At 35.5% G+C, this 27,277-nt stretch overlaps 1 protein-coding gene across 2 annotated transcripts in view; it reads right to left on the bottom strand.

The window, feature by feature from the left end:
- Nucleotides 1-27,277, bottom strand: part of CDH12 (cadherin 12) — a 1,125,215-nt gene that overhangs the window by 463,738 nt on the left and 634,200 nt on the right. Inside the window, exons 1-2 of one of the 2 annotated variants that reach the window (XM_032278815.1) lie at nt 7,737-8,829; nt 6,692-6,837 (exon numbers count right to left, since the gene is read on the bottom strand). The gene's annotated coding sequence lies outside the window, so the exon portion shown is untranslated. Of the gene's footprint in view, nt 1-6,691; nt 6,838-7,736; nt 8,830-27,277 lie in introns of those variants that run through there. The other variant, XM_032278814.1, reaches the window with a different exon arrangement.

Genomic DNA, 27,277 nt, shown 5'->3' with positions numbered 1-27,277 from the left:
TTTTAAACATTCTAGAAGAAAATAATAGGGAAGAATAATAGGAAATTATGGGGACAAGTTTGTAATTTTTAAAATGATGGTAATATAAATTATCTAAAGTTCATATCTATATGAATGAAAAATATTTCCCTCTATCATTTGTAGATTTTAGCAACAACAAAAAAATATGGCAGTTAAGATTGGAATGAGAGAAAAGTTTGAGAAGAGAGATAAAATCAATATCCTTGCAATTCAGTTTTGGGAGAGAAGCAATTTGAACTGAAAAATAAGACAGTTTTTAGGCTACATTCCTACAATAAAGAAAACTGAGATATTATCAGAGAAGTCAGCATTTTCTGATAAGTTCTGAACTTGAGTACGGAGTTATCCTGGGTGATGATAAAACCAAAAAAACTTCTAGATATTGGGAAGGGGGATTGGAGAAGCAATGAATACCCTGTCCCTCTTAATTGCAAAGAATTCAATATTTTGGTGATACTTAACTAAATATTTTGCCTTCTAAAACAACCAGTTATTCTATGTCCAAAACAGTTATGGAGAAATCAACAATAGACTAAATATACATGTACAGTTTTATATATTGATTATAATATATATATATGTCTCACTTTTGGCCTGGCTCAGAATTTTTCATCACCTTTCTGAGATGGGAAAACCTCCTTGGGAAGATTGATCAATATCTGATTCAGGCGAGCTGGGCAGTGAGTCTCACCTCGTGAAATGTCCTCCAGTAGACATTAGCTTACCTGTGGCAACCACGGGGCAGAGTAGGGGGCAGTGGTGACACAGAGCAGCATTTCTTATCACCAGTAGCATCAACATCTCTGGCAGGTTGTCAGAAATTCAGAATCTCACACTACGCTCTAAAACCACTGAAAAAGATCCCCAGATAACTTGCATGCCTGTTCCTAAATTTTGTCAATTGCCGGTCTACAGCAGCAGTTTCCAATTTTGGCTACATAATAGAGTTACCTGGGAAATTTTTAAAAAATCCCAATAATTAGGCCACATTCCTATATATTCTGTTTTTTTTTTTTATCAGAATTAATTGCATAGGTCTCAAACTGTGGTTCTTTTCTTCTACTGAAAAAACCTACCAAAATTTTGACCTACTAACCCGCTAAAGTTTTGACTTGAGAAATTGGCACTCCAGGAATGAGCCCCAGGTATCTGCTACTTTATTTAAGTCACGTAACAGTTTATTTCCATATAGATCCAAAATACGAGGTGTGACTCAGAGGAGGAAAAACAATAGATTCCTTTGTAAAAAAAAAAAAAAGTTTCACTATGTTTATTATTTGAATCAATATACAAAGTATGGAATGGAATACTTTTGCATATATATAGTAGCAGTTGATAACTTTGTCAAAATGTATAATTAGAGGTTTTAAATACCATAGTAAGATAGGGATGAATTAGTAAGTATGAGGAAATAAAAATACTGAGTCTCTCTAGAGATAGACATTTAGAGTGTTATCTTCAAGACATTTAAACATATTCTACCAAATATTCATTATGCTGATAATAATTAAAAAATCACATAAGATGAATTTTTATTTTCTAAACAAGCAGTCAGCAAACTTTTTGTGTGAAGGACAAAATGGCCAATATATTTAGCTTTGCAGGCTCTACAATCTCTTTCTGCTCTACTATCCAACTCTGGCTTTTGTGGCATGCAATCAGCCCCTGACAACATGGAAATGAATAGTCGTGGCTGTGTTCCAACCAAACTCCATTTACAAAACAGATCATGGGCTATTTTTCTTGCCCCTGTAAAACCAAGTTAGATTGTTGACTACCAGTGGTCAAACGGAACTGCTTTTCCAAGACTTGTTACATTCCTTTCAACGTAATTGAGAAAGAGTCAAAGTAAATTCAGTTGCTAATTGGGTCCTCGTGAAAAACAGGATGATTTCTCTAAACTGGCTCCTAAGTTACATTCTTTCAAGAAACATCCACTTCATCTGTGTAAATACAATAGGACCAAAAGAAAATATACTCCAATATTCAAATGTGCTTTTATAAACACAGTGTTAGGAAATGGTTCCTTGAGCTTCCTGCAAAATCCAAGTGTTCATTGTTGCTAAGGAGAGAAAAGATCTCTATTTTTTGCTACTTGACAGGTAAGGTGACAGCTAATAATAAAGCTTCCTGTTGATAATAACAACTATCATTTTCTGAGCACCTGAGCAATTGCAGATATATCAATTACTTCCTTTATTTCTTAGAACACTACAATGGGATAGGTACTGTGATCGGCTCAATTTTAAATAACATGAAAGCAAAGTTTAGACATCTTAACTGACTTATCCAAGGCCACAGAACTAGCCAATGCCCTCAGCTGGATGTGAACCAGGCAGCGGAACCTAGAACACGTCCACTGTCTACCAGAACAATGAACATGTAAGATATGGAGTCGGTTGTAATCTTTTCATTTGTAAGGGAAAGAGATGTACTCACTTTGAATGGATTCACAGGACTAAAACTACAGAGAAAAATGTGAATGTGAAAAAATGGGGAAAACGTCTTACCACTTCATGGTATGCCTGGAGTACCACACAGGATATCCACCCAGGGTAACACAATACTTCCTCCGAGAACCAGTCTTTTCTTCTTGTGCTTAGCTATTAGGGTAAGTTAGAAAATGTGTCTATTCTTACTGACAAGACAAGTAACCTCTTTTCTTTCCTTCCTACTGGCCTCATTATTGCAGCTAATTCATGATTTCCACAGACTGTTCTTTTATGTTTCTCAACTTCTTTTCCTGGTCACTAACTACTGAGGACCCACATGGTATTTCGTATTTAAGGTAACCAAGTCAGCTATGTGTTATTTCACACAGAACATTCTTGATTGGCGTAGTTCTCCTGTAAGGCTACATGGTGGTCATTGGCCAGTCCAGAGAGGGCTGTCTTAGACCTTGGCACATGCATTTCTCAACAAATCTGCTGTGGCCAGTAGAGCCTAGACACATGGTCATATTTTCTTGGTGGAAATACCTATGCAACGTGAACGCTCACCATTATAAGCACTTCTGCGATACTGCTCTTTACAGATCATGCTTATTCTTTTGGGATAGTAATACAGGAGGTAATGTACACCTATACTTGCTTTTTTCTGTTATTCTTATACACAATCACGATAAGTCAACTGTTTTCCAAAAACCTAGAGAATTGAAATTATACTAGATGGTTGTTGGAGATTATACACATATATGTCTTGATCATATTTCTAATCATTGTGGAACCTGTTATTGACAATATCTGGTACAATGCTATGTTCTTCCAGATTTGGGAACATGTTGGAATGCAATAAATTATCATATGTTATAATCATGCAGCCTAACTTCTGGTTACCATCTTAGCACATCCTTGGATGTGACAGCTAATCATATTACATTTTCCAGGTCATCTCTAATCTTATAATATGCCTCCCATCTTGTCACAGGATTAGATCAAATATTAATTGAAAAACATTATTACAATATCAACATGATTAGCCACAGCAGACTTCCGTTTACATATGGAAAAGTTTATATCAAGTCAGCAGAGCAAGTAGAGTCCTGCATATTTAAGTCTGTTTTTTCTAAAGTCCACTTCCAACATTCAATTCCAACCATTAGTTCCTCTACCTTTTCTAATATTGTGAATGTCTTTCACTGTTAACGTGAGTTTCCCTTAACTTCCTTTTAATCTGATTTTGATACAATTAACACTGAATTTATATCTCTACTTTTTATTTTATTTTAACCTAAGAGTATGTCAACCTCTCTTGGAGAGATGTATATATTACAAATACTAAATTTCAGTAGAGACATTGCTTACAGAAGAACGCTTTTTCTGTCAGTAATAATCAGAATCAGCTGGAAGAAAAGACTTGCACACTCACCTCTTTCAGAAACTAAAAGAACAAAGTACATGCTGGTTTCCAATGCTGGCAGTGATGGAATTTACAAAATCATTTATTTCGTGTAAGACAAGAGTTAACCTCTTCTAAAGGTAATGCAATTACTCTGTACCATCCTTAAAATAGTCTTAATATTCATAAGTATCATGTCAAATGCTAGAAACAGTCACTATATATGAGGTAACAAAAAGATATAGTATAACATGTATGAGCTTTAAACACAGCCAGATCTGAGTTCGAATTATAGGTTCATTACTGCGTGCCTGGCCCAGTTACGTATGCTTTCTCAGATTCCAGCTTCCCTTCTGGAAAATGAGGGCAAATAACATCCATGTTACCATTTCAACTTTCATATATTTTTATAGTTATCATTTTTTCATATATAAAAAGTTTATAACTCAGCTACCTGGCATTGAGGAAGCATGTGAGGTAGATTGGATACTGCCTATTTCTATTGGCTTTTATTGAACATATTGCTTATTGAGTAGCAGGCTAGAGAACTTGAAGCAAGTTTCATAAAGTTTTGAAGCCTTGCTTTCTTTAAATTTTGAGACTTCCTACTTTAGGTGAGGTTATCCTATACGACGTTTTCTGATCTTACAGAAGAAATAAACTACCATCAATCAAGTGAAAAACAGAATTTAATATAGATGAAGGAGCTAAGTAAAATAAATTGCTGCTAACTCTCAATTGAACCCAAGATTTTCTCCATCCTTTTATCAGTCAGTGTACTGCAAATCAGACAACCATGACAATGGTAAAACTCCTTCAGCAATTGTATTTTTAAATTAAAGTTTTATTTTAAGTTCAGGAGTACATGTGCTGGTTGGCTATATAAGTGAACTTGTATATAGGGGATTTGTTTTTTTTTTTGAATGAGAACTGCAATTCCTCCCTTTTTAAACGTAAATGGTTCGCTGGACAGTAAACACAACATTTGATGGACATACTCTGGTCATATATTTCAATGGTCAATACATCCAATACCGAGTTCATTGGGTCTGATGCCACCATCAATTCTGAAGTTGGCACAAGGATCGAGATGTTTTCAGCAACATGCAAATTCGCTAGTAACAAGTGTATGCACCTGTTTGGTTAATGTTGCCTCTTTCAGTTTATCAAGTTTGCTTAAAAGAAAATAAGAAGCCAAAGTCCCAGTGAAAGTCACTGTAGTCAACACACTCTTCTCTCAATTGTCATTAATTCTATTGAGAGATCATCTTCCCAGGGAAAAGAGATAGAAGTCTCAACGACAGAAGTAGATAAATGTCTTCAGGCTTTGGCTACAAACATACTGGTAACCAAGAACACATCAGCCTTTGGGAATCTTGAAAATATTTAACTCCTCTGGAAGAATAACATCAACATCAAAGCTCTCCAGAGAATTTCAGAATGATAACTAATTATTACAAAGTGTTCTGACATCTTTATAAAATGTCCCATCTCAAGATATCCATAGAAGAAAGGGGGAGTCAGCACTTCAGGAAATACAAGTGCTCACTCTAAAAAGCACATTTGAGATTCCATTATAAATCTTTACCCAAAAGCAGCTAGATATTTACATTGTGCTTTAACATTAGAAGTTAGTTATTAAAAATCAATTTGTTTCAGTCATAATAATATGTAATATTTTAAATAATGTTTCATTATTTGAAAACTTTTATAGTATGTCATACAATATCAAGGTAAGTAATTGCTATTCTTCAGTATTGAGAGTGCAGATTAATAGATCACATGATTATAGTGATAGAATTATTACTCTTAATTACATGGAAATTTATCACAATTTGGAATAAAACCATCAGGCTATATTTATATGTGCTTAGTAAGATATAAAATAAAAAGTTCAGGTAATTAAACTTTGGAAAAAAGTTGCTTACATAATCTTTCTAGATAGTTTTTAAAAGCTTAAGAGAAAATGGGTATAAAATAATTAATGCGACATGGTTTAATCTGAATTACCTAGATAATTGCCATATATGATATATGTAAGCTTAACTTCAATTAATTATACCTTAATAATAAAACAAAATAAAACATAAAAGAACAAAAAGTCAAAAATTTAACAAACACATTCATCCATTATTGAAGAATTCTTTCAAAAACAAGCATTTTAGAAAGCACTTAATTTTCCTTTGCTTTCTTTTTTTAATCATCTCATAAAATAAGTCCACTTCTCTTGAATACAAACTATAAACTATATGAATGGCATAATACGTTTTCTAGGATCATTTTTTTTTCTTAATACTTGCATCAGAAACTATAACATTTAAGTTTTAAGTTCCAAATGGATACTATTAAAATATTCAGGGATTTGGTCCTAAATCCTTAAACCAAAAGGGAGCTCAGGAATATTGCTAAAGTAGAAAGCTGCACAAAATCTCAACTCTCATTTGCAAATTTTCTTTCCATCTAATTTAACTTTGAAGCTTTCAGACTCAGATTTTACCATATGACATCAACAAACCACTTCAATCAAAATCAATTTACCTTGGCAATGCACCATCCTCCAAACAGATTATTAAAAAAGTAAAATGAGAAATTTACTCTTTTTCATGTTCCCTTTTATTTTCTCCTGATGCAAGGCAGAATGAAAATATTTCAGAAGATATTGCCCTGAAATATCATTATCTCCAACGCCGCGTTCACTCTAGGACACTTGCTTATAAACTAAGCTTGTCCTCACACAGTCACTTGCTGCAGTGCAGAATGTCAGTTTACTCAGTTAGAACTTCCAATGCAGAAACCCAGTGCCACGCAGTCAGCCAGATAAAGCAGCACTTACCTTAATTGAAATTTTCTCTGTGAACGAGGTGAGAAATCCGTCAAATCAACCGTGAATGGGGTGGGGAGAGCGAAGTTTTCAGTCAGCACCCTCCAAGGAGCTGCATCCTGTGCTCCTTTTCCCTGTTATGTGCAGCTCCTCGCTGTCTAAGGAGAGAAAAAGATCCGCTGAAATCCTCCGACGTTCCCAGTGAGTAAATGAGGGTAAGCGATGTTTCTGAACGGGAGATTCTCCGTGAGCGTGCTCCGTTCGGAGGCTCCCTAACGGCTGTGATCCACTCCTGGCAGGTCCCTGGAGCCAGGCGCTAATCATTGACCTGATTAGCAAGAACGCTCCGGGTGCGCAGGCAACACACGCCGAGGGTTGGTGGGTCTCCGGGGAATTGGAAAAGGCACCAAGGCCACTTGGGAATCTTGTCTTTTCCAGCCTAACGGATGAACTACAACTATGACTGCAATTTGGAAGGAGATGAGCCGCCGGGCTGGACATCGCAGGACTTAAACAAATGCGCTCTCTCCTGCCGTTTTTCAAGGTGCATTCGTGTAAGATATCAGGTGCGGTGAAACAATTAATAGACTGATAGAGCTGATTTGTAAGGCAAGCCTAAAGCTGAACAATGTTTAAAGCGATGTGATCAAAGAGGCAGCTGCACTTGTCTCTGACCCTCGCCTGCTACATACTTCAACCTCTGTCGAGGTAAAATGAATTTAAAGGCTGATTACAGCTCTCCGGAGTGCAACTCTGAATTGATAAAAAGGAAGTATTCATACTAAAGAAGCATATTTGGCAGTTTGCTACAGACACAAGAACAGAGCCTTGCTCGTGTAGTTTTCCAAACAGTATTTTCAATTAACATTACACCTGCAAAAAATGTTTGCATTGTACCATTAACTAGAGTCACGTAGGAGAGTACATCACACCTAATCGAATCATCTCTTTAATTATCTGTTGAAATACTGATTCACTAAAACAAAAACAAGCAAGCATATGAGAGGATCCAAAACATCAAACAACTTTTTAAACGCAGTCACGTGCCGTTACCAACCTGCTGGCCCCCATCCATCATCCGCCCTTTCAGCCACTGACCACCACCTCAGCACGTCCACATCCAGTTCCTACTTCCCTCAAGAAATCCGATTCTCTGGAAAAGGTCACATAACTGGATCCCAAAGCCCCAAATGGTTAATTTTTGACAGCTCTCACTTTCGCAGGAGAAAATTATGCAAATAACATAAAAAGAACAGATGAGAAAAGTCATTTGCATGTCTTGAGGGTGAGAAAATTCTCATTGCCAGAGAGAAAACTGACGACTGTCCTCTCACAGTGATCCTGAGTGATATGTTCAGCACTTTTTTTTTTTTTCAAGTAGGTCTCACTTGGAACATATGGCATTCCCTTGATGTATGTGTGTGCGTGTGTGTGGGGGGTGAGTGTGCTTGCGTGTGTGTGTTAAAAAGAGGGAGAGGGGAAGAGAGAGAAGCTATATCTACACTGCGATATTTACGTATGTCTTAGAAAAGCCCCAAATTTCAGTAGGCGAATGGACTAAGCAAAAATAATAGAGAATCCATTTGCCTTATAGATTCCCAAATATTTTTTTTTAATTTGTACCATTACAATACTTTAAAAATTAAATATTTTAAGTATCTCATTAAAATACAAGCTCTTGATGAAGCTCTTTACTATTTGGACAAAGTAAAACTTCAAGGTAACTGAACTGCTGCTACTAAGACAGGTACTCATCCTACTGTGAAAACGGAGATGTCCCTACAGAAGCCCCAGGAGGAGGTGGGGCTGTAGCCTCCCATGCAGAGGCCTCTTGCTCCCTCAGCTGGTGGAGGGTGACAGCTGAACGTGAAGAAACCCAGTCAACCACTTCAGGAGAGGGAGAACAATGTCTGCTGCTGTTAAGCAGGAAACCCATTATCCAATTTTAGACTGGCACGAGAGTAGGAAGGAGGCTGCTTAAATCGAAGTAAATGCATCTTGAGCATAAATTGCAAAAACAAGAAATTGTCACTGCTAATTTCTCCTGAGAGGGTCCCAACTAGTCTTTAATGCAGTACTTGTAAGTAACAGTGGGATAGATTCTATGGCTATTATGTGTAGCTGGTCATGCAGTTAAAGCCCTCCATTTCTCATATTGGTCTGAGTTCCATTCTGAGGATCTTAAACGGTGAACTATTTTTAAAACTTTTTAAAACATTAAGACAGGGTTTATTTTCCTGAACCTTGCCAACACGCAATCATCATCACCAACGAAAACAGGTGCACATGAAACTTTGTGCAGAAGATTGGTTCTACCTGGAAACCTCAGATGTATGAGACTGCACTGATGACACTCTCAAATAATCAGTCTTTCTGTTCTCATAAAATCCAGGGGTCTGGATGGGCACTGTGGCTCACGCCTGTAATCCCAGCACTTCGGGAGGCTGAGGTAGGCAGATCACAGGTCAAGAAATTGAGGCCACCCTGGCTAAAATGGTGACACCTGGTCTCCACTAAAATACAAAAACTTAGCTGAGCTTGGTGGCAGGAGCCTGTAATCCCAGCTACTCTGTAGGCTGAGGCAGGAGAATTGCTTGAACCCTGGAAGTTGAGGTTGCAGTGAGCCGAGATCGCGCCACTGAACACTGGCGAAAGACCTAGGTGATTTCGTCTCGGGGGAAAAAAATTCAGGGGTCTTTCAAAACTCTAAATGGTTTCAACAGAGAGTATGATGGCTCTTCAGTAGTTTTTTAAACCTATATTGAACCACTAATTGATTGCATTGAAAGTTCACACATGAATAACAAAGCAAAATAAGACAATTTTGTTGGGGGAGGGAGGGTAGACAACAGTCACATGAAAATAATAGGCACTGTCTATTACATGCTTGCTATGTGTCAAGTGTTTGGCATGCATGTCAGCTGTAGCTACCCCTGAACCCCTTGGTCCAATCTTGTTAAGAAGGTATTATAATATTTTATGTTTTTAATCAATTAAGGTAGGGCTCTGAGAAGTTAAGTAAATTTACCGATGTTGCATAGCCAGTACAGAAGAAACTCACAACTAGAAGTCAGGTAACTGTAACTATAAAATTACCAAATATTTAGAAGTTCCCAAATGTTAAAACTGGTAAAAATGCCTACTTCCAACAGAATAGCAAAATTGTCTAGTTTTTTTGACTTCCAAAAATCATTTTTGCATGTTTAAAAACTGTATTATAACTGATAAAGTAGTGTAACAGTTCTGCTATAAAAAGTTACGTATGTTTTAGCAGAAAATAAAATGCACAAAAAAACTTTAGGCTAAAAAATAGATTCCATCTAGAGCTTCCAAATATATAACTCCATTGGCACAAATTATTCAGTTTCAAATTTTTAAGAATCCCTTCTGCAATTCATTCAGTATCCCACTCAAATATAATAATTACTGCTTTTTAAAACAAGAAAATAGCTCCTCTCTAAGTATATGAGTATCTCAAGAACATTTACAAAACTATATTAGGCCAAAATTATGATGGCTTACTATCCTAGTTCTCCAAGTGGCATAATGTAATAGCAAAGCTCAAATGTATGTAGAGCTACAAAGTTTAACTCTGGTTTGTTCATGCTTTATCTACAGGTTTCCTAAAGTCACGTGAATCCTACCATTTCATACAGTTCTTTGAAATTCTCAGACACATCTGAAACTTCACAGAGAAGCATTGTGACCACACTTTTTCAAGGTGTTTAATAAAAGTTCCATCTAAAAAACTGACGATAACGCAAAGTAATGCAGCATTTAAACTTTGTCAAGAACTTATTATCGCATTTGATTCTTATGGGAATCCTGTGAAATAGGCTACCATGGGCATTTTTTTCTCATATTTTAGTGATGAGGAGACGAGGACTAAAAAGAGCAAGTGATTGTCCTTTGGTGTTCAATGGTGGAAAACCTAATGTTCTCCTTTTCACACAAGACCTATTGCTCCTCACTATGTCAATCAAATGTTTATCTGAGTCATTTGTTGACAAAGAGGATCTTAGGCGGCTACCTGAACAAAAGCCACTCTTTCTTCATTCACTTAGGTTTGTTCCAAACTGTAAATTGTGATTGTAATTTATTGGAGAAAAACTTTCTCTGAGCTGACAGGAAACTTGTGATTTATATACACTGGAATAACACCCCTTAGATTTCTTATAGACTTTTCCTAATCTTGGCTATTATTATTTAAATTTCACATATGTGAAGATGCTTTCCAAATATTAGTCTTATGATTCTTACACAAATCGAATCTTGCTTTTGTATACAATTGTAGATTCAGCTATTACCTCCCTACCATTTCTTGTGGTGGTTTATCAGAACAGATGTTGAAAAATTAGTGTTAGTTTTAAATATATATATATATTTACCATTTCATACAGGTCTTTGTGTATATATATATATATATATATATACACACACACACACACAACATACATACATAAACAAGCCACCTAACTAATAACAAATTGATCTTGCAGCAGCAGCAGCATTGAGCAAATATGAGCAAATACTATCACACAGAAGTTTGCTGAATGCTAATAGATTCTCATGTATTATACATATTTCTGCTTATGTCTAAATCACGGAGGACGAATGACTAAATTCCCCAGCCTTCAAGAGAAACTTTTATTTTTGGTTCCAGTTTCACACATATATACTCAAGAGATTAGGATAGGATGAAATTACAGAAAAAAAGAAAGCGGCCGGGCGCGGTGGCCCAAGCCTGTAATCCCAGCACTTTGGGAAGCCGAGGCCGGTGGATCAAGAGGTCAAGAGATTGAGACCATCCTGGCCAAGATGTGAAATCCCATCTCTACTAAAAATACAAAAGTTAGCTGGCTGTGGTGGCGTGCGCCTGTAGTCCCAGCTACTTGGGAGGCTGAGGCAGGAGAATTGTCTGAACCCGGGCGGTGGAGGTTGCAGTGAACCACTGTACTCCAGCCTGGTACCTGTGACAGAGTGAGACTCTGTCTCAAAAAAAAAAAAAAGAAAGCTAGGATAGATATCAGAAAACATAGGCTATAGTCAAAATTCTAGCACTAAGTAGCTTTCTAACCCTGAACCATCTAAAAAGCTTCTATTTAATAATTTCATTGGAAAATTTGAGGAAATGAAAGTCTATTATCTCTAAGATTTCATTCAGTTATGAAAACACATTATCTATTTGACTAATAATTTGTGATGTCCTTTTTACCTAATTCAGAAATAAGCAATCAAAAAAGAATTATTGTATCCAAATACATGTCTTCTTCCTTCTTGTGTCCTTTGGTGCTCCTAACAAATTATTTTATACTATAAAGAACATTATAGCAAGAATGTGTTGATTTCACAGTTCAAGTAATTAAAAAAAATCAAACAGAAGCTATTGATTTGAAATTGTAAGTGGAGTAGATTAAAAAATTATTAAGGTTGGGAATAGTCTTTGAATGTTTTAAAATAATTATAACCTGTTTCTTTAAAAGGTCATGGTTGTTTTATTGCAACTAGAATGGATTTAGCCATTTCTTTATTGTCCTGATCAGTAAAAAAATAAAAGGAAGGTAATTTAATTAAAATGATTTGAGAAATAAAATTGGAGAGCATACTTAAAGCATGGACATATAATATTAATATAGTTTGTGTTTTTAAAACCACATTTCCAATTTAGTAGGCAATTATTTTAAAATAACAAAAAAGCACAGTGCATAATTAAAAGAAATGAAATGGCTTTTGTAGACATAATTGCTTGGCATTTTAGACCTTTCCTGTTAGCTCTGATTTATTCTATTTTGTATGTTTCAGGTATGACTATGAAGTTCAAATAAAATGAAATAAATAACATGCAAAATTTTAAAAATATTAAACTCAGTTTCTATTAAATTGACTGAAAGACACTAAAATTAGTAATGACTAGAATTATACATATAATACCCCAACCAAACACATTTTTCGCAATGATTTTAAAATGCCATTAAATAAATGGACATATAAAATAACACTGATGAATAATATTGCTCAATGGAAAAAAAGAATATTTATTTCCTTGCTGAGTAGATAGGCTTACTCTTTTGGAGGGCAGAAAGGTGGTGGTGGGGTAGAGTGGAATGTGGAAAGACCTGGGAGAACTAATATCAAATGAATTTCCTGTTCACTAAAAAATTTTAGTTACATTCTGACTTAGATTTTCTTATTAATTTATAACTATTTAGTTATATATTTTGGCTATTTAATTATTTAACAAGTTATTACTACCATTAAATACCTATTAGAATAATTAAAATTAAAAAGAAAAAAAGCTCTCATTATGCCAAGGGTTGGCAGTGATGTGAAAAACCTATAACCCTCATACACTGTTCATGGGAATATAAAATGATGCAATCAATCTAAAATTCATTTTGGTAGACTTTTTAAAAGTTAAACATATGCCGTCATGTGATGAATCCATCTCACTGCGAAGTATTCTTTCCAAAGAAATAGAAGCATATTTCCATTCAAACAATTGGACACAAATGACCGGTTAGTCACAATGGCTCCACACTGGGGAAAAAAAAAAAAAAAATGTCCATCCATAGGTGAGAGAATTAACTGTGGCACATTCAGAGAATGGAATACTTCCCGGCAATTAAAAGTAACCAACTCCTAGTACACTCAACATGAATCGCAAAATGATCATGCTGATACAGAACAAGCCAGAAACAAGTACTTTACTAGTATATAATTACATTTCTGTAGAATTAAAAAATATGGAAATGTATCTGTTTTGCCAGGAAACAGGTTAGAGGTGAAAACAGGTTACAGTGACAGAAAACAGGTAAGTAGTTAGAGGTGAATCAGGTTGGAATGAGGAATGGCAGAGGTCCCAGGAAACCCATTGGGACAATGGAAATGTTGGGTGTCTTGACTATGGTGGTGGTTTCGCAGCTGTATACATGTGTCAAAACCCATCTAATTTGCACTTTAAATATGTGCAGTTTATTGTATAAAAAATGTGGCATATATACACCCTGGAATACCCTGCAGCCATGAAAAAGAATGAGTTCATGTCCTTTGCAGAGACATGGATGAAACTGAAAACCATCATTCTCAGCAAACTGACACAAGAACAGAAAATCAAACACCAAATGTTCTCACTCATAAGTGGGTTTTGAACAATGAGAACACGTGGACACAGGGAGGGGAATATCACACACTACGGCCTGTCGAGGGATGGGGGGCTACAGGAGGGATAGCATTAGGAGAAATACCTAATGTAGATGATGGGGTGATGGATGCAGCAAACCACCATGGCACCTGTATACCTATGTAACAAACCTGCATGTTCTGCACACCTACCCCAGAACTTGAAGTATAATAAAAAAAATTTTTTAAAGAAAAAAATTATATATCAATAAAGTTGCACAAAACCTCACATCTTCCTCATTTCTGTTTTAATAAAACAGGATAATAATTGAGTTTAAAATAGCATATTATATTCATAATAACAATCTATATGCCTTTAATTCTGATTTCTATTTTCTAAAGAAACCACATTGAAGGTGGAATAAAATCACCTATTTTATATTTCTAACAGTTTCTTAAATTGTATAGAGCATTTCCCATTCAATCATATTTTAAGACAACTTTAAAGTTAATGTCCTAGTATCTATCCAGATAATAGTTCAGTAAAATTTTATATAGGGAAATAAAGTGCCATTTCAAATCAAACTATGATGGCTGTGAAATGCTTAATTACTTTTTGACACACATATATCATTGTCCATTTGTTCTTAACTTCTCCATAATGTGTATGGAAACACTGCTCTAGCATATCTTCAGCATCTATGACACAGCAGGTGACACTAAATTACAGAAAAATTATTGGGCTTCCTCAACCTCTAACTGCATTTGACAGGCATTAAGATGAAAACACTTTCTATAGCATCATAAAGTTTATATTGTTACAGAGTGGCTCTAAACGGATCTTCCTCTTCTTATTTACCTATTTACTAAATTGAACTTTTCTTTCGATTTCATGGTGACTCTATGAACCTCTGAATACCACGTTTCATTCTCCTCTCAGTTACACTGACTGTAATACCCAGTTTCCTCTCATGTCAACTGTTTTTTTTCACTCTCAGCAAAAGTCAATAATTTGCTGCCACATCATAAGGAATAGGTGACTGCTATCTGCCTTGCCTATTTTCTTTATTAAAATAATTTAAACTCTGCAGTAACACAGGGTTTTAACATACACCAGGCCATTGGTGAGCAGTCTGAAAATAACATCTTTATTACTTCTGTACATCAAATATATAGAATCTAATTGTAATAATGGTAAAATAATGGTAAAAATATCAGATATTTTGATATTTCACTGCCTAGGATTGAAACAGCACAGCAACAAACAGCAATTATGAATCCTTGGGCTAGATGATTAACCCATATTTTCCTGAGTTTTCTCAGATGAAGAAAGATGATAACAGAGTTTGAAATGAATTAGTGCAGTTGGAGTAGTAAGATGAAATGAGTTACTAGCTACACAGCACTAAGAAGGTAACTCACAAATGAGCTACCAGCTATAATTATTAGTTAAAATGGACAATATGGAAATGATGTATACCCCCAAATAAACCTTTGTTTTAATTGTAACGATTATGTCCAGTTGGATGCAGGCTTAACATATATCACCAATTTTTATGTCATGAATCCGTGAGGACATTTTTTCCCACTAAAAATGTAAAATATTATACTGTACATTTTTAGAAGGAATGTCAAAAATACAATAAGAAAGTGCCGATGGACATGTACAGTGCTATATCTCAGGAGAACAACTTTGACATTTGTAATAAAATGGCAAGTGTTTGCGCATGCATATTTGTGTGTGCATGTACATAAATTGCATAAATTGGGTGATTCTACAGACGTTATTGAGAAAATATTGTGCATTGCATCATTGTGTATAATAGTGAGAACCTGAAAACTCTAATGCATTTTATTGATTAGACATAAATATGAAAGTTTCAGAAATGAATGCATCCATTAACATGTTCTAGAAATATATTTTTATCTATAAAAAATAAATTTTTATCTATATTTTTTCACATTATTTTTATAAAAGGCAGATTACATCCCAACATAAGCCTGTTTTTATACATTTTTAAAGGAAGATTATTCATCATGAGAAACTAATATTTTTTGATTGACATTGTCATTTTGGTGGTTGACTCACCATTCTTTCCTTGTTTATAAAAAGTGAAGCTTGAGAAAATAAATAGAAGAAATAATTCTTCTATTTATTTATCTCTTCTAATTCCAATACTTTTTTGCTTTGTATATATGTCTACATATACAAAGGAAGAGAAGGATACAATTTAGATAGCTACATAAAATTCAGGTTTAAATGTTGTACATTAAAAAGATACCTGACTTCATTCTAGGTGGATACTGATTCTTTCACGGATGAATTTCCAATGTCATTGGTGGTTGCATGAACAGAAATAGTGCAGTCCCAGTGCCTTAGGGCTGACTGGTGACATGAACTATATTCTCAAATCTACTTCATTCCTTTCAATCAAAGATGGGTACAAATCAAGAAAACGGATTCTAATCCCAGAGAGAAACAGATCAGCTACTGTGTAGAGTTATGGCTCTGAGAAGATAAATGATAAAGGTAAGAAGTGATTTCTATCTTCTTTTTTGAAACACATCTGCAATATCATTATCACATGACATTTTATCTTGCTTTGGCTCTAAGTGACTTAATGATAATGGCACTTAACTTGAGAATTAAGTCTTGTGGAATCTACTAAGTAGATTTATGAACTTGGGCTGGGCTCACGCTCCTGCTAGTAATATAAAATGTTGATATTATTTTATTGTAGACTTCACAAAGAGGTTAGCTGGGCAATAACGTCTTAAATTGATTCCAGCATCCACCACCCCCATTCTCCAGGTCCTACTGATAGTGGTCAAGAACAACATCTAAAGATATATTATTTATTATAAAGCTTTAATAATTGATATGTCACTCATTTGATCAAAAGAAACTTCAATAGTCCCCAGTTGCTTATTGGATAAAAATGTAAATTTCTTATATATAATTCAAAATTCTCCTTGATCTGCCTGTAAAGTGATTTCCTACAATTTCAAAGATAAAAGCCAGTCTTCTTACTTAATTGTTATCAGAATATAATTTTTCAATCTCAGTTTTTATTCCTAAGGCTTGCCTGACTTCTTCCCAAACTCCAACATGTGTTTAAATACAATGACCTATACTATTTGATGGCTCTCAGAATGTTTAATGTAAGTACTAGATATAAAATAGCCACTTAGTAAATATTTGCTGAGCAAATGGTATAATGCCCTATTGAATAAAGTATTGGCGTTCTATAAATGACAGATGTTTACCTGCTCCACCATTGTACTATTCTGTTTAAAATCAGCACAGAAAAAATCTTTGGGGAATTAGATTTCCAGATGCTTCTGCTCTGCTTAGGAATATGAAAGCTACCACAATTTGCCACACCAGAACTATTTTCATTTAGTAAAGTTCTCTCAAAGGAGCTACAAACCAAGGACCATTTATCTTTATCTCATAGAATTATTTTTTCTTCTCTAAAGATCAAGAATTAGGTTCTTGATTTCTTGCAGAAAACATGAGTTATTTGAGGTGCCTTTTATGTTGTCATATTTTATAATGACAAGCCAACTTTTCAATTTAATTGAATGCTTTTCAATCTCACTGAGTTTGTACTCTTCTTCACTTAAAGAATGAGTTATTTTTTTTCTTTCATAAAATTGTAATTTTGTTTTTTTATACATTCTAAACTCTGTTATGGATATAGAAATATCAAAACCATGTATTATTAATAAACATTTCTTGAGAAAATTAATATTTCATAATTTATAGCTTCATTTATAATTAAAGCATACAATTTATTATATTAATGACGGGGCAAACATACTTTCAGTTGGTTGTAGGATGATGGATTGTGGTAAAACTAAGTTACTACACTCTGCTTTTACTAGCTTTAATTAAGAAAAAAAATAGATAAGAAACTCACTCTAAAGCAAGATGAGTTAGTAATAATTTAAATGTGTAAAGATTCCAATGAGAACAAAAGTAACACTTTTACGACTAATCTGAAGTAATTCTAATTATTCCAGAATTATTACAGTGCAAACTTTTATTTTATCTACAATGCTTATATTTAATATGAATTTCTTTTTATGATGAACTTGGATTACTTTTTTTTTTAGATGGGGGTCTCTCTGAGTCACTAGGCTGAGGTGCAGTAGCATGATCTCGGCTCACTGCAACTTCCTCCTCCTGGGTTCAAGTGATTCTCCTGGCTCAGCCTCCAGAGTAGCTGGGACTATAGGTGCAGGTGCCATCATGCCCAGCTAATTTTTGTATTTTCAGTAGAAATGAGGTTTCATCATGTTGGCCAGGATGGTCTCAATCTCTTGACCTCATGACCCACTAGCCTCGGCCTCCCAAAGTTGGATTGCTTTTAAAGTGAGCAACTTGAGAGAAAAATTCAAGCTGTTCTTATTTGAAGGTTGACATATCATTAAATGGACATTTTAGCAAAGGATCTCTGAAAGACTGCTCTCAGAATCACCTACTTAGTTCAGTGTATTTTAGAAGAGGTAGGGAAATAGGCTACTTCAAAACAACAGCTATGTTAAAGTTCTGATGTTTGGGGGGTTAATCCTTAATGCTAAGCAGATATATAGTTTGGTAACAAACAAGAGTGACTCAGGGATGCAAACGAGTCCTCAAGCTGGCTGAAGTCAAGGTGTCATTGAGTTGTTTTATAATGAGAGGTGACATAATATATTGGTTATATAGAAGACATCAAGAAAAACCAGGTTGATCACAGTCTTAAAAAATATGTGTCTGATTTAGTCTAAAAGGGTCAGCCTTATCAGAAATTTTTGCTGGTTTGTTTTGCAGATGATGTAAACCTAGGAATGGGGCTGCATCATTTGTTCTCTTTTTCTTTTTTTTTTTTGAGACAGAGTTTCACTCCTGTTGCCCAGGCTGGAGTGCAGTGGTGCAATCTTGGCTCACTCCAACCTCCACCTCCTGGGTTCAGGTGATTTTCCTGCCTCAGCCTCCCGAGTAGCTGGGATTACAGACATGCACCACCACACCTGGCTAATTTTGTATTTTTAGTAGAAATGAGGTTTCACTGTGTTAGCCAGGCTGGTCTCGAATTCCTGACCTCAGGCAATCCACCCACTTCAGCCTCCCAAAGTGCTGGGATTACAGGTGTGAGCCACTGCACCAGGCAGGGCTGCACCATTAAGTCAGTGACTTAATTGATGACTTGGGAACACTCGGCAGAAAGATTTTATGGTGAAGTTTTACATTAGACATCCCCACTGTTGTTGTTATGCAAGTGAGATCTACAAAATGTGCACAGGAGGCGGGGCATTCTCATGACAAGAGATCTGTTCTCATCTAGAGGAGTATTGGCTCGTCTAAGTACTCCAGGCAGTTGCTCCTCAGCATTCGAGGAATGCTGGGGAACAGATTAAGTCAGAAGAAGGCAGCCTCACTGATGTAGGAGAGGACTGTGAAAAACTGCTGTGCCTGTAAGAGCCGGGCCGAGAGACAATATTCTGGTGATAAACAACACGATGCCCAAAGAACAGAGCAAGGTCAGGGTTGAGTATTATCAGTGGAATTGAACCGCAAAGAAGGTTAATCCCATAGAAGAGACATTCTAGAAGAAACCTGCCATTATCAGAAAGTCCATCACTGTCACTGAGCAATAGAGGCAGATTTCCAGAAGAGAGGCGGGTAGGAAATAATTGGGGACACAGGGACCCTGCTAACAGCTACTTAGCAGAACCTCAATTCTTGCACACAAGTGAGTAATTGAAAGTTTTCTAGGTAGAGTAACCTTAATTATCTTAGGGCAACTTTCCCCAAATTAACAGTGTTAGGAAGTGGCTTATCTGAAACAGAAAACCAGCAATTCCTCTAGATCCTGCTCTTTGAAATGGAGCCCTACAGGTACTCTGCTTCCATAATTTGTTCTTTTTATTGTTGTGTACTTTTCAAAGAGATTTTGCACACATTATTTCCCTTGAGAATGCAAGTAATGTCTAAGGTGAGCAACATGAATTATTACATGAACAAACAAAAATTCTGACCTCAGGCAGAAAAGAAACAGGTGCACCCTGCATGAGGTCAATTGTATAATAATTTTAAAAATGATAAACCAAACTAAAGTTTGTTATCATCTATAACAAAAGAACATAAAACAATGGGGAATTGGTTTATCATTTTTAAAATTATTAAGGACCATGTAAAAAATGTTTTAGAATTTGACGCAAAAATGCAAAATTGAGGATATTAAGTAGGTACTTATGTAGTTTTTTAAAAGATAACCAATAAAATATGTGTTTTTTATATATATATTTATATATATATATATAATAAAATAAAAATTATGTCTGTGAGTTATACAAAAACAGTCAGAAGGTCATATTTGACCCATGGGCTGCAATTTATCCACTTTGAACTATACCAGTACTGACTGGAATCAGTTGTCAGCAATAACAATTTAATTTAACAGTGATTAGTTGAATAGTACATCTCTTTTGCTCAATTAAGTTGCATTTTGTATATAAAAAAACTTACATGAGTTTTGATTTACACATAAAAATTGTTACAAAATAGCATAAACATTTTATTTACAAAATATATATTATATATTATAAAATAGTATGGAAGATTTTTCCCAAAATTGTATCTCTAAATTTTAGGTACATTAATATGTTTATTTCAAATTAAAAAGACCCGTCAAATGCAAACCCTTTCAAAAAGAACTTTATCATGACTCATAGTAAAATTGATTTATATTTATTTTTCCATCATCGTTAAAATTTGTGGGTTGAAATAATGCCATAATATATCTCATAGCTTTTCCAAAAATTGGCCCACGCCAGTGAGATAGCTGAAATCTTTACCCTAACAATTTGGTTGCACACTCTGTCTGTGATATTCCCAAAAAATGATGACTTTGTGACAATTTTAGTGATTATATTCTATTAGAATGATGTAGAAGGAAAGCTAAGGTTATAAATATAAATAGTATAGCTCATTAACATGTTTTTTTTCCTCAGAAAGAATTTGACCTAAGCATGTAAGCTCTGGAGAAATGTTTTGTATTCAAATACAATGGGAAAAACAATGGGAAATAAATCCCAAATATAATGGGAAATAAGTCACGTTGTGCTTCCCAGTTTCCAGGCCTTCATATTCTCCATGAATAAATGATGAATCAAAGACAATATCAACAATTGTTGCTAATACAACTGAAATGACATTAAAAATCACAAAAAAATGGTTAGCACTATTCCATAAGCTTTCCATACCTTTTATTTTGAAAGTTTTAAGACAATCCCACCATTTTCTGAGAAAAGTTTATTGATGAAACACTTTTGTAGATAAACGGATAATCTTTCTTTCTCCTCTTATTTGTACTTTTCAAAATTACCCAGGAAAAAGAAAGTGTCAGTTTGTCATGATTTGGATATTATATGTGAATTGCAGTGATCTTTGCGAAGGCTTGAATTCGGTGTCCATGTGAAAAACAACAGATTCACTCTAAGAATTACGTCAACCATAAAAGTTCACCAAATTAATAAGCAATTCCTGTCTATATCATAGCACATTCCAGGTCTTTTTTTCTGAATGTTGACAAACACCGCATTAACTAGGACGAATATGCAAGAATGTGGCACCTTGTGTTGGACCTGACACTATTTTACTACCCTGATTCTCAACACCAATAAATAGCTCTAGATGAAGTATGTGTTGACTTTGAATTGACAGCAATGTTAAAAGGAGGTTATAATATATGTAGAGATAATGTCACTTGTGCTATTGGTGTCTACCCGTTTTGCTCTTCAAATTAAAATATGTAAGTGAATGATAATTCCTAAAATATCATGACAGTGAGGTAATCTGAAATGCTACCAAGAACTTGGTCACACTCCTTCTGGATGTATTCAACACTTGAATATACCTAATGGATTAATAAATCAATGAAAAAAGGGAAGTGCTGGCTTTGATAGAGTATATTGACCCTGGGAAGAAAAGCAATTCTTTCATTTGTTTGTTCAAAAGACCAGAAATGGCTGGGCAGGAGGATCACATGAGTTCAGGAGTTCATGACCAGGCTGGCCAACATGGTGAAACCCTGTCTCTACTAAAATCACAAAAATTAGATGTGTGTGGTGGCACATGCCTGTAGTCCCAGCTACTCAGCAGGCTGAGGCAGGAGAATAGCTTGAACCCTGGAGGCAGAGGTTGCAATGAGCCGAGATCGCACCACTGCACTGCAGCCTAGGTGGCAGAGTGAGACTCTCTCTCACAAAAAGCAAAAGTGGTCATGATTGTTTATAGGTCAACTTGGCTACCTAGAGGCCCAAGCTATGTAGTCAAACATTGATTTAGCTTTTGCTGTGAAAGTGTTTTGCAGATGTGATTAAAATCAATAATGATCTGACTTTAAGTAAAGGAGAGTATCCTAAATGGGTGGGCTCAATTCAATTAGTCGAAAGGCTTTAAGGGCAGAGCTGAGGCTTCCTTGAAGAAAACGAAATTCTGCTTGGAGACAGCAGCTTCAGCTGGTGCCTCCAAATCCCAGCCTGCCCTTCCAGATGGTTTGCCCTACAAAGGCTGGACTTGCCTAGCCAGCTCCTACATTTTCATAAGCCAATTCCTGGCAAGAAATATCTTAATATATATGTATATCCACTGAGTCTTTTTCCCTGGGTAATCCCAACTGAGACACCTAGACACTTGATTAAAGATTTAAGAAAACTTTCTGCAAAATTCTCAAAGGGAAAGTGAAACATTTATAATGTTAACATCAAATGTATAGTGGTCGGCCTCCAACAATAAGAACAACAACAGCAGCAGCAGCAATGAAAACTAAACATCTGGGGATTGGGAGTATCACATGAAACAGAATATGGAATAACATCATCAGACATGGAATATTCATGACCTTCAGTTTGGAAAAGAAACTTGGCACCCCCTTTAGCAAATTTTCCACAATCTTCCGTTTTCTTTTCTTTTCTTTCTTTTTTTTTTTTTTTTTTTTAACATTTATGTGTAAGTTTAAGTGTTTTCACAACCGAATAGACCAGCATCAAATACAAGGGCAAAGATACACTCTGCAAGGGCGGACCTCTCTATTCTCTGTATCATTCTCCTATCTGTTTGTGGAAGGCAGAATCCTAAGATGATCCCAATGACCCTCCCCCTTGGATAATAGCAAAGGAATATTTCCAGATGTAATTAAGGTTATGGTGAATCATAAATAGGAGATTATCGTGGTAGTCCTAATTTAATTAAATGCAGCACTTAAAAGCACTGTTTTCTCCAGTTGGGGGCAGAAGAGCAAGCCAACAGAAGAGGGGCTGTTGCTGACTTAAAGAAGCACAGAACCAGAGAGTGTAACCTGTGCTATCTGAGAGAGACTCCCAGCTGACAGCAAGCAGGAAAATGGGGACCTCCATGCTATATCCCTAGGAACTTAATTCTGCCGACAACCTGAATAAGCTTGGAAACTGATTCTTTGCTAGAACTCTGACTTCAATATTTCTATACCCTAATCAAAGAGAAATGTGAGATGACAAATGGGCGTCCCTTTATGCCACAGAGTTTGTAGTAAAGTGTGACACAGCATAAGGAAATGAACACAGTGTCTACTGTAAGACGTTTTATTTTCTCCAGCATGCAGAACACATTGTCTTTCTTGTTGTGTCACAAATGTTTAGCATAGTATCCAGCATACACTGTACGTTAAATGTATGTGGCTCAATTATGTGAATGAAGGGGATGCCAGAGGGGGCCTTAGTGTCTGTGCTTTTAGTGGCTTAGAACTGGCCTCTTTTGGTATATGTGGCCTCACTATAATACAAGTAGAAGAAAGAGTGAGACAGGGTACTCCCAGTTTTTAAGAAAATATTCATAGATGATGTTTCAGTAATACCATGTGTATTCTTATTCCATTTTACTTTTTGTTGTGTGAAAAATTGTACACAACTTAACATATCTAGATTCATCAGGACCAGGGAAATTATGATAATATGGAAAGGCATCCCAATTGCATGACATTGGATTATAGAGGAACTAAACACACACAGAGTGGAGTTGTCCAGAAGTCTGGGTGCTCTTGAATTTGTATTAATCCAAATCTGTTAAGTATTCTACCATAATGAAGGAGAAAAAATGCACATAACTAAGGCAAGTGGAAGGGGGTCACTAGACACTCAGAGATCCTGTGGGTATTGAATCACATAAATCAGTTTACACAGATGATCAAAGTCCCACATACATCATCTTTTAAAATAGAAAAATGTCAATAATTACTGAATTTTGAACGCTTGGCAAATAATTTGGCCAAGAAATTATTTTGTTTAATTTTTTCAGGGCTTTCTCCAGTATTTCTTACAGTTGATTAATTGGCAAATTCCTTATAGTGGGAACTTTGAAGAATAGCTACACTTGAAACCTTAACTAGTGTAATTTAGATCCCTTGAGAAAATAATCTTGCATGCGAAACAGGGCATCTCAGTGCAACAGACCTTTTCTACAATTAATTATAATATATTCTCTTTCATATGTTCAAAACACTGGGAAATTTCAAAGATATTAAAACAAAACCAGTGGAAAGTTTGTGATTCTCTAGTCCTCTGGCTGCCTCCATTCACTTGCCATCCTTAACCCTTCAGTCGCCATCATGGCCGCAGGGGGCTGTGTCTGAAACACAAATTCCCTTGTCATTTGGAAACAAAGTAATTCCAGTGGGGTGACAGGGCACACTTGGGTATGTTTTCAGAAGTACTGTGAATGCTTTCAGGTTGTCTTAGATTAGGATGGAGTTCACGTTCATCACAGGTCCACACCTGCCACTTTTTCCATAGGCAGCAGAGATTTAGACAGTGCTGGAGTTTGCTCAGATTTCAGCTTTTCTATTTAACAAGCTTGGGATAAGTGAGTTCACTTCTCCAAATGTCAGCGTTTTTGTTTTTGTTTTTGTTTTTGTTTTTCAGCTGGAGCCTCACTCTGTTACCAGGCTGGAGTGCAGTGATGCAATCTCGGCTCACTGCAACCTCCGCCACCCTGGCTCAAGCAATTCTCCTGCCTCAGCCTCCCTCCTGAGTAGCTGGGACTACAGGCACATGCCCCGACGCCCAGCTAATTTTTTTTATTTTTAGAAGAGACGAAGTTTCACCATTTTGGCCAGGATGGTCCTAATCTCTTGACCTCCTGATCCCCCCACCTAGCCTCCCAAGTGCTGGGATTACAGGCGTGAGCCACCACACGCGGCTTATCTCAGTTTTAAAATTGGTAAAATGGAGATGTAATAGTAACTACATTTAGAATATTTATGAAGGTGAAATGAGCTAATTTCAGTAAAGCAGTCAAGAAAGCACCATTAACATTTAGTTAATAATAGTACCTGTTATTTACTAATATTATTAATAATATAGCTTTAATAATTAGCAGTATTATTATAAAACACAGACACAAATATAAAATATCTCAAAAAGACATTGGCCAAATATAACACCAAGGCAGCATGTGATATGTTCATATCCCACCTACCACAGATTTCAGAATATGGTGGGTGTAGAAGTGTTACTTTTCCCCCTGCTATGTAATATGAATATGAAGCTTTGCATATTTTTTATATTACCATGTTAACATTTAGTAGTGGGTAAAACATATTTCTAATGAAAAACTGCAGATTATCTCTCTGTGTGTAAATGTTTTCCTTTTCAGTTCTGACAAAAATAAGTAAACAGATAAATAACTCGTGTTTTATGAAAGAATACTATCAATCATTTACTTTCCTGATATCTGATAGTCAAAAAAGGAACTCAGTTTGATATGATGTAGTATGTATTTTTCTCATGAGACTGAGGAATTCTGCTCTGCTCTCACTAATGAAAACACAAGCATGATTCTAATTAGCCTGAATGTGCCCTGGAAACACATAAATCCCTTAATCAGATATGAGAGAGGAAGTCTGGTCACCACCTCTAAATGCCAAATTTATTATATTAAAAAAAAATCTATTCTTTCTTCTAATTAAAATTATAGCCTCCATAATGAACATAACATAATTAAAGATAAAATAAATCAGTCAAAGAAGTGCTTTTTGTTTCACTACATTAAAAACCTATCTAATAGTTATATTAATAACACTGCTCTTACATCTCCTCGGAAGGTGTTAAGTTGTTAATAATTACAGGGACTATAATTCTTCAAGTAAGTATCCTCCCTTCGGGTGAGTATATCTCCACAAAGCCACTAAACTACTGTGAAAAATTTCACACTGTCCAATTCATAGCAATTACCTCAACATCCACTCCCAGTAAATTTACAAATCCTTTTTCTTTATTTAGTATATTTCACTGTCACTCTGAGGAACTTTCTCTTTCTTAGTAATGGTACTTAAGCTTGCTCCCAAAATCATCTTTATTATGGTGTCTTTCATTTTCATAATTGGAATAGAGATGGATACTTATACCCATTCTTCTATTTAATCATCTTAATATCACTTCTAAAATCAAATGCACCTGCAATTTACTTTTACTTATTTTTTACTGCCTTTCACAAAAAAATGAGTAGACAGTAAGTCTAACATAAGATTTTAGGCTGTGTTGGCATAATGCTGAAAAAGCACAAAAGTAATTTCAAATCATCGAAATTACATGAATGCTTCAGGTGGAATGTCAATCATTCAGTTATTTGGTAAAATACTATGTTTTGTAATGATGTTTATGGCATCAGAAAAGTAGCTCCCCCTTAACTTGTAAACTTTTGCGTATTTTTCTCTGATTGATTCATGGCCACCATTTTTCTGATCCTTTGGAAAACTTTGATTTACTTAATATTTTAAGCCCACATCTGAAATGCATGTCCTGTAGTGGCTGACCATGTTCCATCTGCCGTTTCTCCTGCACTCCAGATAGTCTGTGTTTAATGTCTTTTGCGTCAACACTGCCAGAGTCTTGAAGCCAGGGTAGCTGACGTTTTCTAATTCATACAGACACCCGATACATATTTACAGATTACTCTAAATAATAAAGTATTTGTTACTTTGTCTCAGGTGACACTGTAAAGATTATTAAATCAGTGAAAAGCTATGTCTATTAATAAATAGTGAGAGTAGAAAAGCTCAATTTGTTAGTAAGCGTATGCAGACAACCCAACATCTGCCCATTCCCCAACATACTCAATGAAAAAAGAAAAATTGAAAGGAAACAAATTACCATGTTTTATTCTCTACGTTTCAAGGACAAAAGGAAAATGACTGAGAGGTTGGGAAAGAAAGCTAATTTGTGATTACTTTCTGGTACCACACAATACATATTATTGTTATTTTTCTAGTATCCTTAATATCACATAAGAATTGGGTGGATTGTGCTGTTCACATTCTCACCACTGCCATCCACAAGAAAGTGGCTTCATGCCAAAGGAGTCTCTGTTTTGTTTGAAAATTATTGTCAAGTAAATGAAATGTCATAATCCTTTTTTTTTTTTTTTTTTTTTTTTTTGAGACAGAGTCTTGATCT

This window comes from Sapajus apella, unplaced genomic scaffold (assembly GCF_009761245.1).
Source record: "Sapajus apella isolate SASKATOON/1434 unplaced genomic scaffold, GSC_monkey_1.0 scaffold11, whole genome shotgun sequence".
Lineage (NCBI taxonomy): Eukaryota > Metazoa > Chordata > Mammalia > Primates > Cebidae > Sapajus > Sapajus apella.
Note: the sequence above shows the minus strand (reverse complement) of the source record. Positions and strands in the feature narration are given on the sequence as shown.